General features: G+C 51.1%; 1 protein-coding gene and 1 long non-coding RNA gene across 4 annotated transcripts in view; one reads left to right on the forward strand and one right to left on the reverse strand.

Annotated features, from left to right (window-relative positions):
* Nucleotides 1-15222, forward strand: part of EPHB2 (EPH receptor B2) — a 182605-nt gene that overhangs the window by 103151 nt on the left and 64232 nt on the right. The gene's annotated exons all lie outside the window — the stretch shown is intronic.
* LOC116871170 overlaps nucleotides 11297-15222 on the reverse strand; it is a 16267-nt gene continuing 12341 nt past the window's right edge. The window contains exon 3 of the long non-coding RNA XR_004383350.1: nucleotides 11297-11533. This is a non-coding gene — a long non-coding RNA (uncharacterized LOC116871170). The remainder of the gene's footprint in view (nucleotides 11534-15222) is intronic.

The raw sequence follows: 15222 nt of genomic DNA on the forward strand, positions 1-15222 counted from the left end.
CAGATGGACAGAGGGATGGATGGAAATTGTAACCAAATTTGGATGTGTGCCTATAGGGGATTATGGAATGTTTGACTAGATGAACGGATGGGTAGTTGGATGGACAGACCAAAGACTGGACAAACGGATGAACAGGGGAACGGAAGTTGTACACAGAGTGCGTGTGAGCATTTGTGTGTGTGGCGGGGGGACGTAAAGAACGTTCGGGTGGGAGGACTAAAGGGTGGTTGGATGTACAGAAGGAAGGAAGAGAGGGAAGGTGGGAGGGAGGGAGGATGGCCTCCTCCTAACCCAGACCTGAGAGTGGTAAAGGAGGGATGGGGGTTCCCAGTGCTCAAGGCTGGTTTGCAAAACAGATAAGCCATGTTGCTTCTGAAGCCTCCATGTGTTGGGCCCCAGCTGAGCTCTTCCTTCCCATGAGTCCAGGGTTCTGGCAGCATCGACACTGATGCTGGTGTAGAAGGGGACAAAGGGAGTGAGCAGACACAAGGGCTAGAGGGAGGGAGGGAGTCTGGGTTGGGGCTCAGGCTGCCAATGGGCAGCCGCCCTTTTACTCAGCTCCAGAATGAAGCCCCGGAGAAGGGCTGTTCATCCTTCTCTCTTGAACGGGGAGCTGACATTAACGAACAGCTAATTAACATCTTGGAGTGCGATAGTTCCAGTGTCAGTGTCCCTAATTAGTCTCGCACTAATCTGCTTTAATTAACTGTCCCCGTCGCGGCTTTAATTTAATTTTCAGCTCCTGCCCAGGATGGCAGCCCGGTGAGCATTCTGTCCCAGGGCTCCCCTGGCCAGGGCAGGGTGGGCTGGCCAAAGCCAGGTTCCCGGGGTGGCATTGCCCAGCAGCCCAGGGTTGGGCTGAGCTGGCCACAGAGCGTGGCTCCTCTTGGCCCGGGGGTCAGAGAACTTGGGGACTGGACACTTTCCCCCCCATCTCAAGGGAGTGTTCTGTGTCACCAGTGGCTCCCAGAACATTCGTCAGGCAGGAGCACAGACTGTGACCATGCCTCGGTCTCTAGCAGGCTCCATAGACCAACACACTTTCTGGACATGGGCTCTGTGTTCCGAAAGACCGGGATTCATATCTCAGTTCTGGTCCTTTTGAGCTGTGTGGCCTTAAGAAAAGCGCCCGACCTCTCTGAGCCCCTGTGAAATTGAGCTGATTATCGAGGCGTTGCACTCTGTTCCTACCAAGGATGCATTCTGCAGGGGTGATTTGCACGCCCAACTCCCTCACTGTCCAGGCAGAGCCACCCTTCCGCAGGAATGGAAAGGGCTTAGAGTGAACCCACATCAGGTGAGGGGAGCACTGGAGCAGGAGTCTGGAATGCCCTGGTCCCAATCCCAACTCTGCTACAACTCTAGATCTCATAGCCTCTCTGGGCTTCTGCCCCACTCCCATCCATAAGTTGGAAGAGGCAGGGGAGGGAAAAATAAGATGCGCTGAGCCCCGTCGTGCTCTGACCAGGGTTGGAGAATTCCTGTGCAGCCGGCTCAGAGAACCCAACTCTGCAGCAGGAGGTCTAGGTGGGAACTGGGAGCTAGGAGTCAGGTGAGGTCTGTGAACTTTGCCTTGCAAAGTAGGCACTACAGGGAGGAGGTGGCTGCCTTGGTTACAAGGTCCTGCTGCAGGTGGGAAACAAACATGCCTGCCCCATGATGGGAGCCAGAGAAGCTTCTGCCAAGGTAGTTAGACAAATGAGGAACATCTCAGGGGAGCCTGGCAGGTGGCAGATGTGGGGAGGAGTGAGAAGCTGAATCAGGACCCCTCGTCCGCCTTTTCTTAGCTGGAGCTGTGAGTGCAGGGCAGGGAGTGGGGTCCCAGGCTTGAGGAGTTGAGGAGGCCCTCTCTGAAGCAGGTATGCCAGCTAAGGAGTTTAGGTGTAATGTGGAGGGTACTGGGGAGCCATGGCAGGGTTTTGAGCAGGAGTGTGGCAGGATCAGGAGATTGGCCGCCGGCAGGGGGCGAGTGAAGTGAAATGAGGAGCAAAGAGAGGAGGAATGAGGAGAGAGGAGGCTGCAAGGGGGCTGCCATCTTACTCAAAGCAGTGAAGCCTCACAGAGGCCGAGCCGGCTCAGCCAGACTTCCAGAAGCAGCAAGCTAATAGACATAAAGTGCATGCTCTTTAGAAAAGGCAGGGTGCACCTCCCTCGCCCCATGGCCTTGGGCTTGACGAATATGTTCTCTGTGAGTAGTTTCTGCGTGGCACCTGTTCCAAGGTTGTAGCTCATGCTTTCTTAGACTGTGTCTGCAAAGTCCAGGATGGGGGCTGCAGAGCAGAGGGAGGGAGATGAATTCTCAGGGGTCTAGGAATTGTAAGAGAATTTAGCATTTGTGTTTAGATTTTCATGCTGATCCCCAATTGTTTGTTTTGTTCCAACCGCTTGTAAAGCAGCACGGATCCCGGATCCCACGGTGGCCTCACACATCCCTGTTTCCCAGCCAGGCATCTGAGGTCTGGAGAGATAGCCTCCAGGGTCCACGAAGGAACAGTTCCCTTTCCAAAGGGCCTGAGCCTTGCCCAGCTCTGAGAAATGCTGTCAGACCCGCCTTCCCTCAGGACAGCGAGCTCTTCCAACACCGAATCTATTTTTGGCCCGTCTTGGCGTCCCCACGGCCTGACACCGGCCTGAACCCAGGGAAGGTTTGTGAATTGAGGTGAATTCTCTCTCTGGATGCCCCACAGGCCCCCTCCCCCATGCCTTTGACCTCCAGCTGATCTTTGTTTTCAGTCCAGTGGAGCCAAACCAGTTTTTCCTGAAATGCTCAGTAAATTAGTGTGGAATTCAGAGCTCCCACACCACCCCCCACAGACACACCGGTGCACAAGACTCCTACAGAGAAGAAAACTTGCCCTTCTCTCCTCCTGGGCCCTGCCCTGTGGCAACCCTGAGCGTTTCCCCAGGTCTAGTTCACACCACGCCTAGTGCACTTCCAGAGAGCCCCCTCCCTGATTTCCCCAGACAAATGCGGCAGTCAGACCTCAGAGCCCCAGGAACATGTGCTGCTCCTCGGACCCCCGTCTTGCCTTGTGTCTTCCGTCTTCAGGTCCAGGAACTGAATTGCTTCCACGTCTGTGTCCTCTCCTCCCTCCTGACCGCACCCCCGCCGCACCCCATGCCTGGCTCCCAGCGGAGAGACTATAGAACAGGGGGAAGAGACGTGTCTCTCACCCGGAGTCGGGGGGACAGACATGCTCTGGGAGCCAGATTCTTAGGAGAGGGGCCGGTGGCCTGGTCAGCCTGGCTGACAGCATGACGGTCAAGGATGGCTTCAGGCCTGGGCTTCCCCAGCACTTCTTCCCCCAGCTCAGTGGCAACCTTGGGCCGCATCTCTTGAAGTCTCTGTTTTCTCATCTGGAAAAGGGGTAATGAGAGCACTCACCTCCCGGGGTCTCTGCGAGGACTTAACTGAGGGAATCCGAGGATAGTGCCTGGCATGTAGTAATTCCTCCAGGAAACCAGCCAGTGACGGCAGGGAGGAAGCACGAGAGCCCCAAGCCAGCGCCCCGGAATCCCCACATCTGGGGGCAGAGTGCTTCACACAGACCCAGTGTGGAGTTCAAAGCCTAGTTCTCAATGTAGGGGCTGGTCCTGCGTGAGACCTGTGCTGCCCTCTCTCAGTCACCGCGAGACAGCTGGGCCAGGGTTCGTGCGACTGCTGGAGGGATTACCAGCCGAAAGATGACCAGATCCTTGGCTTTGGCAGTGTCCCATGGGGCTTTAGCTGAGACCCACATACCAGGGACGTGCACAGAGACACCCCCAGAGACAGACCAGAGCTACAGACATGGCACCCACCATCGTGTGTGTATGCACACACACACACACACACATGCACACACACTTAGGAGAAGGAGGCGGCTTTTGATGGCTGCCATGCAAAGGCAAACATTTCAAAGCAGGAGCTGCAGGGCCAAGAACCCCACTGTCCCCTGGCTCCCTGGGTCGGGGTCGGCCACAGCTGCTCGGTTCTGTCTAGGCTGAGTCAGCCCCCAGGGGTCCGGGCTGTTTCCGTCTCATGTTGGTACCTGGAGCAGAAACGCCACCAGGGTCTTGGCTCTACAGGCACTGGGGAGACTTCATGGTAGTTTGGCTTCTTCTGACTTGGGGCTTCTGGGGGTACACACGTGTGTTCGTGGATGCTGGTGGGATGTACCAGCAGGGTCTGGGCTGCTCCAAGACCCTCCCAACAATCAAGGCAGGAAACCAGCCAAGGCATCCAGGCCTCCTCCAGAAGCCCCCGAGTCCTACCCACCCCAGCCCAGGAGCCCCTGAGGCCTCTTTCACATTTGTGCTGATGAACATGGAGTTCGCCTGATCCTCATTCTGGCAGGAAGAGGCCCGAGGGCCCAGACTCTGGAAGAAAGCCCGAGACCTTTCAGAGGGACTGTGAGTCCTGCTGGAAGTGCAAACAGCCAGGGGCTGGAGGTCAGGGAATGTCCCGGAATCGCGAGCTCCCGGGACGTTCCAGTCACTGCCCGTTACGGCCGTAGAATTGTGCGGTGTTAAAATCACAGGCAAGCAAGAATTTTAGAATGTTACAGGCCTGGAAAGGTTATAATCATGGCATTATAGAATGTTACAATCATATAATCATAGAAGCTCTAAGAAGACTAATTAAGCACATAAAAGCCTAAGAAGCAAGAGTTTCAGAACGTTGCAGGCATCAAAAGGTCATAATCATAGAATTATAGAATTTTACAACTGTAGAATATTAAAAATTTAGCTTTTCAAGCAGGAATTTTAAAATGTTACAGTCATGGAACTGTGGCCTGTTACAGTAAACCCGCTCATACGCACAGAACGTTCACTTGTAGTCTTGGGAATTCCAGAACGCTACAAGAGTAGAATGTCCTCGTGGAGAGTACAGAGTCTTTCAGTGTTCAGGTACTATAATGTCACACTCAAGCATTAGGGGATGTGAGAGCTGAGGGAACATCTCACTTGTATTGTGCAAAGCGCATGACACCCACTAACTCCTTAGCCCTGACAGCAGCCACAAAGCACCTGTTCTGGGACCTCAGGGTGGAGCCTGGGGGGCAGGAACTCGAGTCTTGGCTGGGAAGGTGGGAGCAGTTGCCCGGGCCTATGCTTGGCCCCTCACAGCCCCCAACATATACTCAGAGCAGGGAAGCATGGAACAGTGTTTCTCCTTTTGTTAACCTGAGTCTTAGGGGCCTGCTCATTCAGCTTCTAGTGTGTGGGCAGGAAGCCTGAGGCCTCATGGAGTCGGCTCTGCAGGCCCTCGCCCAGATTCCTAGCCAGGGTGTGAGGGGCTGTGGGTGTGTGATTCCCAAAGACTTTCCCCCACGTGCCCTGACCCTCACCTTCCTGTCTGGTGCGCAGATGACCACGTTGATCTTCACCCAACACCCTTCCCCCACCATTCATTCATTCATTCATTCATTCATTCATTCATTCTCTGTTTTCAGATAACCTTCTGAGGGCCAATCCCTATTCTGGGCACTGGGGAGATGAATATGAATGAAAATATCCCCTTGCCCTCAGAAACAGCATGATGGGGGCTTTTTGGGAAAACAGAGAAAGTGCTAGGGTCAGAGGTGGGAGAAACAGCCAGAGCATCATGGAGGCCTTCCTGGAGGAGGGGCTGGGTCTTAGAAGTAAGCAAAATCTGAGTATATAGGGATGTTGATGAGGGCACTCCAAGGAGGGGAAACAGAAGGAGCAAAGGCAGCTGTGTGTGGGTTGTGTTCGAGAATCATCAGGGAGCTTTTGCTCAGGCAGTGCGAAAGGTGCCAAATGATGGAAATGGGGCAGGAGAAGTAGGTTGAGCACTGGGTGGAGGCTTGGAGTACCAGGCTAAGGAGGTTGGGATTTGTAAATGTTAAATGGCTACGCAGGTTCATGACAGGGCTCCAGTCTGACTGTCGGGAAGGAGGGCTAGAGCTTACGGTTTGCTTTTCCTTTCTTTAGAAATGAGAAACTACAAATTCCTTCCCAGGACTGGTGGGCCAACCCTGGGCTGGGTTCCAAAAACAGAGAAAGGGCTTTCGCGGGAATTCCAGGGCTGGGCTAGCGGGTGCTGGCTCTGTAGCTTTTGTCCACAGAGGCCGGCAGCAGACACCATGCTCTGAGGGCCAGGGGGAGGTGCTCAGGCTTTGAGCAGGTCCCACTCGGGGACCGCATGATTCCTTCCAGTTCTTGGCAGTCTCTGTGGTTGTTTTCTCAGAGCAGGAGGCCATGCACACCAGGAAAAGGGCCAGACAGCTCTGCGCTCAAATCCCAGACTGGCCTCATGTTGCTGAGTCAGTTGAGCAAGCTACATTATCTTCCCAAGACTCAGTTTCCCTGACTGTAACGCAGGGCTGATGACCGACTCTTCCCCACAGGGCTGCCAGGAGGGAATGGATGCCTGACCCCTATAGGCTTGCAATTCCTGTGTGTTCCCTTTACACCAGTAGTCCTAGAATCGGCAATAAACGTTTAGTCCAGCCACCCCATTTGACAGGTTATCAAACAGAAACCGGAAAATCTCAGAGGCAGAATGGCCCGTCATTTGGCTGCCCACAGTGGGGGAGCTAGGTGAATGAAGAGGGGTAGTGTATGAAGCCCCAGATCCAAAGCTGGGATGACAAGACAAGCAATAAACCCCAGAGCTCCCCAGATGAGACCAGCAGGAGCTGCCCAGGCCTTCCCAGGTCCAGACTGGCGGCCTCTCCGCTGTCTCACGGTTTTTTTAACAAAGCATCTCGAAGAGTGTCTTGCACACAGTTAGGTGTTCAGGCCCTGGGAGGGATTATGGTCGGGTAAGTGAGCACTAGTTACAAACCAAAACTCAGATGGGAGGACTCCCCTGCTAAATGGCAGCATTTTGCACAAAAACTCAGCTGTAGGCACTTTGCACGCTCTTTAGAATAATAGCTAATATTCTAATATTCTAATAGCTAATAGCTAATATTCTAAAATAATATTTTAGAATAATAACACATATCTATCAAACAATAGTCATTGAGTTTCTACTACAGGTGCAAGGCAACCTGCTAGGCCTTTGTGTGAATGATCTCATTTAAACCCAACAACCCTTATGAACAAGTCCACTATTATTTCCACTTTACAGATGAAGAAACTGAGGTTCAGGGAGGGTTTTGCCTGAGGTCGCAAGGAGCAAGGCAGGAATCCAGGGCTTTCCGAATCAAGAGCCTTAGCCCTACGTCATACCGTGGTGACAGCGAGAATTGCTGACCGAGATGTTTCAAGGGAATGTCCAAAATGAACACTGAAATCAATTCCCCACGGTAGCTACTGGTGGGAGAGGCTAATCTGGGCTTCCTCAGGAAGGTGTGGAATGTTGACACCATCCCCTGGGCTCTTCAAGGGCTGGGGGGGAGGTTGGGGGGAGCTGTGATAGTCTGGGCGGAGACCGATGGCTGACCATTATGGGTTCCAGAGGGGGGCTATTCGAACCCCTCCACTAGCCAGAGGCAGCCAGGATTCCATTAACCTGATTCTCTGCCCCACATAAACCTGCAGAGGGAGCCCCGGGAGGGAGGGAGACTGGGGAGGGGAAAAATCCGGCTTCCCCAGACCCTGAATGAAGCAGCCAATGGCATCAGTTTCTTCTCTTGCAGTCCTGGAGGACCTTCAAGGCCCCTGGCTCTTTGAGCAGAGAGTGGGGAGAGGGTGGGAGAGCCAGAAATTAGGGGTAAGAGAATCCAGTCTAGGGTGCAGAATCAGGGGGAGAGCCATTAGAGCACAGAGTCACTATACCGGCCCTGTATCCCATGTGGCCTTGGGTAAGTCACATCAAGTCTCTGATCTTTAGGCAGTTCCTTAGTAGGAAGGGCAACCCTGTGTCAGCTCTTCATGCTGGGCAGAAGCAACACTGTGCCCGACACGTAGTAGGTACTCAGGAAATGGTGGCTGTTACCGCTGCAGTGATTTTAACACCATGACTCCAGTATAGCCCTTCTCAGCTTGTCTGGGACATTCACATCCATTTTCTCATTGGTGTCACAATATTTCTTCAAGGCATGCAAAGATTCTTTTCTTTTTTAATTTATTTGAGAGAGGGAAAGAGAGAGCATGCAAGTGGGGGCAAGGGGCAGAGGGAGAGGGAGACAAGCAGACTCCCTGCTGAGTAGGAATCCCAACTGGGGCTTGATCCCAGGACCCTGAGATCATGACCTGAGCTGAAATCAAGAGTCCTATGCTCAATTGGCTAAAACACCCAGGCACCCCAAAATGTGATAGTTTCTAACCCCTGGGCTAGGCTGCAACCCAGTGATGGTCATAGAGTGGGCCACGCCCACCAGGCCCCTCTTCTCCAGTCTGTTCTTCTCAGGAGTAAGGTCAGGTGCCTCTTCCTCCTGGAAGTCTTCCTTGACCACAAAGCCTAGTTAAGTACTCCTCCTCTCTTATAGCCTTCCAGACTTCTTCTGTTAAAGCATTTACCAGACATCGTACAATTGTTAGGTACCCCCACCTCAGACTCTGAGGGCTCAATCCATGCTTTTTATAGAAGGGGAGGGGCCACAATAATTATTTTGTTAATGACTGCAGCTGCTCCCACACAGAGGGGCACGCAGGTCTACATAGAGTCATGTGTAAGTATTCAGTCCTGCATATACACAGTTATACACATTTGGGCTGGTGAGTACACACGTGCACAGATAAAGGAATGTGGCAGATTTCTGGAATGTGGCAGATTGAGCTGACGTGGGTGCCCCCATCTCGCCACACACATATAAACACACAACACTGGAGATGATCTCGACAAAAGCTTGAAAGAAAGGGAAATCCTTGGGTGACTTTTTTTTTTTTTTAATTTAGGGGATTTTTTAAAGTAGTAAGTGGAACAAAAATGCAAAAATACAACCATAAAATGAAAAATAAGAGGAATTAGACTGGAATTAAAACATGCTAGGATTGTTTGGGAAGTAGATGGAGACATCAAGTAACTTTTGGCTTGGTTGAGATAAATATACATGTTAAAAACTTAAAGACAGGGTGCCTGGGTGGCTCAGCGGGTTAAGCCGCTGCCTTCGGCTCAGGTCATGATTCCAGGGTCCTGGGATCGAGTCCCACGTCGGGCTCTCTGCTCAGCAGGGAGCTTGCTTCCCTATCACTCTCTCTCCCTGCCTCTTTGCCTACTTGTGATCTCTCTCTATCAAATAAATAAATAAAATCTTTAAAAAAAAAAAAAAACTTAAAGACAGCCATAAAAGACTTCAATATATAACTTCTGAATCAGCAGAGGAATTAAAGAACATAAAGAAAATTCAACCAATGCCACAGAAGGCAAGAAAGGAGAAAAAAGTTTTAAACTGATGGTAAATAAAACACATAAGATAGTACAAATAAGGTCAAATACAGTTGACCCTTGAACAATGCCAGATTTAGGAGCACCAACCCTGCTCCCAACACACACAGTCGTCAATCTGTGCATCACTTTTGACTCCCAAAACTTAACTACTAATAATAGCCTCCTGTTGACCAGAAGTCTCGCCAATAACATAAAGTCGATTAATGCATATTTTGTATATTATCTGTATTCTATACTATATTCTTACAGTAAGCCAGAGAAAATATTATTAAAAAATCTTAAGAGAAAACACATGTATGGTACTGTCCTATATTTATCTAAAATAAATTCATGTATTAATGGACCCACTTAGTTCAAACCTGTGTTGTTCAAGCATCAACTGTCTACTAGTAACCACGATAAATAAAAATGAATTAAACTCAATTGTTTAAAAACAGAAATTCTTAGTTTAGGTGGAGAAAAATCCCACCTCTGTTTATAAGAGACACAACTAAAAGATAATGATGTGCGAAGAGTGTAAGTAAAGGGATATAAAATGATGTATCAGAAAATATTTTCTGTAATAAAACTGGGAGCAAGATAAGTGTTGGGGAATAAAAAGATTTTAAGACAAGAAGCATTATTGGGGACAGGGAGGGTCATTACTAATGACAAAATGAATAATTCACCAGGAAGGTATAATAATCCTGAAGTTGCGTAGTTTCAAAACAGTTTTTTTTTTTAAGCTTTTTTTTTTAAGATTTTATTTACTTATTTGAGAGAGAGAGAGAGACAGCATGAGCTGGGGCGGACTGGCAGAGGGAGTGGGGGAAGCAGGCTCTACACTGAGCAGGGAGTCCAATGCAGGATTGATCCCAGGACCCCGAGATCATGACCTGAGATGAAGGCAGACACTTAAATGACTGAGCCACCCAGGCACCCCTCAAAACAATTTTAAGAAAACACTCAAACTGATATACTTACAAGAAGAAATTTTCAAGTTCACGTTCTTAGTAAGCTATTGTAGCATAGCTTTCCCGGAAAGTGACTAAGTAGACACAAATGATTAGACTCGAATGACCTGTATATAAGAACTTTGAACCCGACCTAAAAACATTGCATATTCCTGATGCACTCAGGCAGACCCACCAGCCTTCCCCCAGGTGCAGAAGCACACAGGGGCCGAGGGTGACAAGTATGGAGGCAGAATTGCAGGTCACACCGACAAAGACACCCAAAAGGGAAGAGGCCTGGTATGTGGCCAGGTAGGTGTTCAGCTAACTAAACACTTACCTGGTCCATGACCTTGGACAGTGAAATACCCTAGCTAAATCTTAGTTTCTTTCTATGAAACATGCAGATTCACCATCAGCAAACTGTTACGCTCTGGAGAGTTCATATATAACAGAACGCTGCCATTGTAACAGAAAAGCAAGCACAGGCAATACATAACCAAAGGGCATGGCTGGGTTCCAGGAAATTTTATTTTCAAAAACGGGTGGCAGGCCGAATTTGGCCAGCGGGCCATAGTTTGCCGACCCCCAATGTAGAGAACACCTTTTGCCTTCCCAGGATTATGGATGACATAAAGAATAGGACTAGAAGCAAAGTGACTTGTAGGAAAGGAGCTCAATGGACAGCCCATCTCGTGAGTAAGGACGTCACGTGAGAGTGTACACACACACAAAGACACGTATGTATGAAGGTACATGCCTGTGTGTAGCTCTGTCTGCATATGCATGTATGGAGAAAGCCTGAGGTGTATATATGAGCACGTTTTGTGCACACAAGTAAACGTGTACGTGTGTAAGCCTGTGCTTCTGTATGGAGGCGAATCTTCTAGAAAATGGGAAAAGAAGAGCATAACCTCACCGGGCAGTGAGGATAAAATGGCAGGGTGCTGGCTGCCGTGCCCGGCACAGTAGGAGCTCGGAAGCTCGCATTTACCGAGTGTGGGCTTTACCGAGTGAGGGGTGGGTGACACCCCACCCGCTCACACACTTTCCCTCGCGTACCCATAACACGGTTTTCTGTGCACTTGCTTGCAGAGGGAAGCTGCACTAATGAGGAGGTCGTCCTCGTAGCCAGCAGGTGCCCAGAACAGCCCTGACGGGCATGCAATTTAGCTTTCTCCTGAGATGTTGGGCAAATGAGGAGAAAGGCGTTTTAATCCCTTGTCACGTCTCCAGGGGCTGGAGGACATGTGCTGAGTTGGGATTTTTCAACTTCAGCCTTTTTTTTTCCTTGACACATCCATCCCAGAAACATCTGTGAGATAAAACAGAGAAGGTCTTATGAATTCAGCTCAGACTCGTGCTCCCACCCCAAGCAAGCGAGACATGAATCACCGGCCTGGGGGCCCAGCAGCCCCGCAGAGCAGCCTCTCCAGCGGGGGCCCCGGCCTTTCCTGAGGAGCTGCTTTTGATTTCCCCAAGCCTTCTGATCGTCTACACTCACAGAGCATGTGTTGTCCGAGGGGAGGCCTGCTGAGCGCTCGGCTCCCGGTCCAGCGCCGGGGTCAGCCACTCATTCCGGGCCTTGGCCGAGTCCCGCTCGATACCAGGCCCTCGAGGCACCAAGATGAACCAGACAAGACATCAGGGCCGCCTTGCTTGTCCCCATCTCCCAGCATTTGGGAACACCGTGGGGGGGAGATCGCCATTGTGGGGCTGGGAGGGTGCCTCAGTGGTGCGCCAGTCCGCCCTCTGCATTGGCGGTTTTTATCCTGCAGGCGGGAGGAAGTGCGTCATGGCGGCCGCTGGGTCAAGGATCAGCCAGCCATTAATTGAACTTGACCTTCTGGGGCCCCCCTGTGCTCTGTGGCCTTGGATTCCACCAGATGGTTCAAAACCTGGCCCTCTCTGCCGGGGCCCACATGGTGTCTGTCCATTTCTGTGTGTTTCAAGAAAAGGAGGGGATTTTGGAGCTTCCACCCGGGGCCGGAGAGGGGATGTAATCAGCACTCTTTCCTATTTCTTCCCTCCCGCGAAGAACTCCGTAATGGTTACCTGTTACTCTGTAGGCCCTGTGCTGGGCATTAGGGATACTGAGAAGGTTAAGACAGAGCCCTGCCTTTAAAAGCCACCAGGCTCAGGAGGTGGGCAGTCCAGGGCAGTGATAAGAAAGGCAGAAAGCGTTTTCATGTTCTCAGAGATGCCGACAAAGTCCTACAGGGGTGCGGGAGGTAGGAAGAGACACACGGAGACACCTGCTTTCCCTGGTCCGGCCGACTGCTGTGTGGAGTGGGGACAAGGGGGTAATTATATCATAAGTTTATAGGAGTTTCTCCACCTGGAGGGTCTGGGTCTCTAAAAAGAAGGTGGGGATGGGAAAAAAAAGAGTGTCTCTGGTCCTGAAGGATTTCTCCCTAGTCCCTTTTTACAGATGGGAAAGTTGAGTCACAGGAGACCAAGTTACATACCCAGAGTTGAAGAGTATTTAGAGTAAGATGAAAGCAGGCTTGTATGGAGCAGGAGAGAGGGCAGAGCGTGGATGCCAGACGAGGTCCAGCCATTTTCCTGTCTGTTTCCGGGTCATCCCTATCTTCCTGAGGACAGTTCCAGACCAGTCCTTCTGTGTGCCTGCTCACCTTTGCCTTCCCCGCCTCCTTCCCAGAATCCTTAGCAACAGACAGGCAATCTGAGAGGGGCAGGAATGCCCTCCCCCCACCCCTGGATGGGCTGGCTCCTGTTTACCCAGCTGGTGTAAGCCCAGGCTGGGGTCGCAGGGAAGGACCTGGGAGGCCAGTCCTCTAGCCGGCACCCTGCTGCTCGGGTCTTATGACCCCTTCTCTCCCCTCCAAGGCCTCTCCCTCAAAGATGAGGCCCAAGGTGGGGCTTGGCCTCACAGGAGAGGAGAGCTTAGCTCCTGTTACACTTCATGTATCTGTCTGCTCTTTTATTGAAAATGTAGAGGTGGCTGTGAGGAGAGAGAGCAGAGAGCAGTGGGACAGAGGAACCGGCTGGTAAGGGGCAGGTGGATAGAGCATGAGGTCTTAGAACGGAAGACCTGGGTTTGAGACCGGGTCTGTGTGACCCTAGCAAATCACATGCCCTCTCTGAGCGTCAGTGTCCCAGTCTGTCGATGGAGGGTGAAGGTCAGCACTCTCTCTTGCCAGAGTCCTCATGAGGCTAGAGTGCAATAAGGATGCTAAAAATGCCTTGTGGAATCAAAATGTAACACTGATTGTGGCTGGGGCCATTATTTGATTGGCATCGGGGGAAATATCTGCTTGGATAGGTATGTGCAACCAACCAGGGGCAAGAGCCACGGGCCTGGGAGTCAGAAGACCCAGGGACTAGAGGAGGCTGTAGCTGGCTCTGTGCATGAACCTTCACTTAGTTTCTGTCAGCCCCAACTTCCTCATATTAGCCTGGGTGGAAAAGCTGTTCTCCCTCCAGTCTCACAATGACCAAGGAGGACTCTTCGTCCCACCAGCATTCACTGAGCACCTGCTGTGTACCAGGCCCTGGGCTAGACTGGCACGTGGCTCCTGTCCCCGAAGAAAGGTAACACTAGGAGAGATGCAGGGCTCAGATCCTAGAGTATCAGATATAATTGAGTCTAGTCTCCTCGTTTTGCAGATGGGGAAAAAACAAAGCCTTAAAGAGGAAAATGGCTTTCCGGGGATATCAGAAATGAGAAGCACCCATTGACATTCCTCCCTGACTCCAATCCAGACGTTGAGAATCAGTCATTATACTCTTCTCACTAAATCCAGAGCTACTCCAGGATCAAGGGGTTGAAGCGGGAGCACAAGATGAGACCATTTGCATACCAACCCTGAGTTCTCATCTTGCTCTTGTCTGAGGACTTTGACTAGAATCGGCCACGCTGGGACTCAGACCTAGATTTTCTCACCCATTCTGCCGTTGCACTTATTCCTGAAACCAGCTAGAAACAGAGTACCCACCACATACCCCACTTGTTGGTAGACTCCAAGAAAAGTAAGGCCTGCTTACAGCCTCATAGCCTGGTGCAGAAGAAAGCCAAAGGGCAAATAATGATGGGGGGCTAGTTGGAGATACACACAGGTTTCTCTGGGAATGCAGGGAAGAGAGCAACCTGCTGGCCCCGGGACAGGGTTGGGGTGCTGGGTGGTGGTTGAGGAAGTCTTCCCAAAGTGGGGACATTGCAGTCAGCACTCAGCCAGCAAACACATGACAAACACAAGGCCCAGTATAGCATCCAGATACATTGGCCTTCCTTGGGGATCAGTGACCTCTGTGGCCCAGGAAGTGACAAGAATGTGTTACAGGGAGAAACACTGACCCCGATGAACAGGAGTTTGTAATGTTGACAAATGTTGCGATGTTGATGGGGCAAAGATGGAGCTTAGGAGGAGTGGCTTAGGAGGTAGAAGAGGGAGTTTCTAGGTTGCTTTCCTAGTTGGGCTGAAACCCAGCAATATATACCCAGCTTTGCGCTTTTTCTGGCCCCTGTTCAACTCACCCATGCCCTCCTACACTTGTGGCTCTCATCATACTGCTCATTATCTGACAAAGATAGGTTTTCCCTGGTGAGACCGGATAGGTCAAAGACTGTGTCTCATTTCTTACTGGCTGGGGCTTGAACCTAGCACTGGCACAGTGCTTACCTGGCTCATAATGGGTACTCAGTAAATCTTGGATGAATGGGTGGATGGATGGATGGATGGGATGGATGATGGATGGATGGATGGATGGATGGATGGATGGATGGGATGGATGATGGATGGATGGATGGATGGATGGATGGATGATGGATGATGGATGGATGGATGGATGGATGGATGATGGATAGATGATGGATGGATGAGTAGATGGGTGGGTGGGATGGATGATGGATGGATGGATGGATGGATGGATGGATGGGATGGATGATGGATGGATGGATGGATGGATGGATGGATGGAATGGATGATGGATGGATGGATGGATGGGTGGATGGATGCGTGGGATGCATGGATGGATGGGTGG

This window comes from Lontra canadensis, unplaced genomic scaffold (genome assembly GCF_010015895.1).
Source record: "Lontra canadensis isolate GAN:19392208 unplaced genomic scaffold, GSC_riverotter_1.0 scaffold25, whole genome shotgun sequence".
NCBI lineage: Eukaryota > Metazoa > Chordata > Mammalia > Carnivora > Mustelidae > Lontra > Lontra canadensis.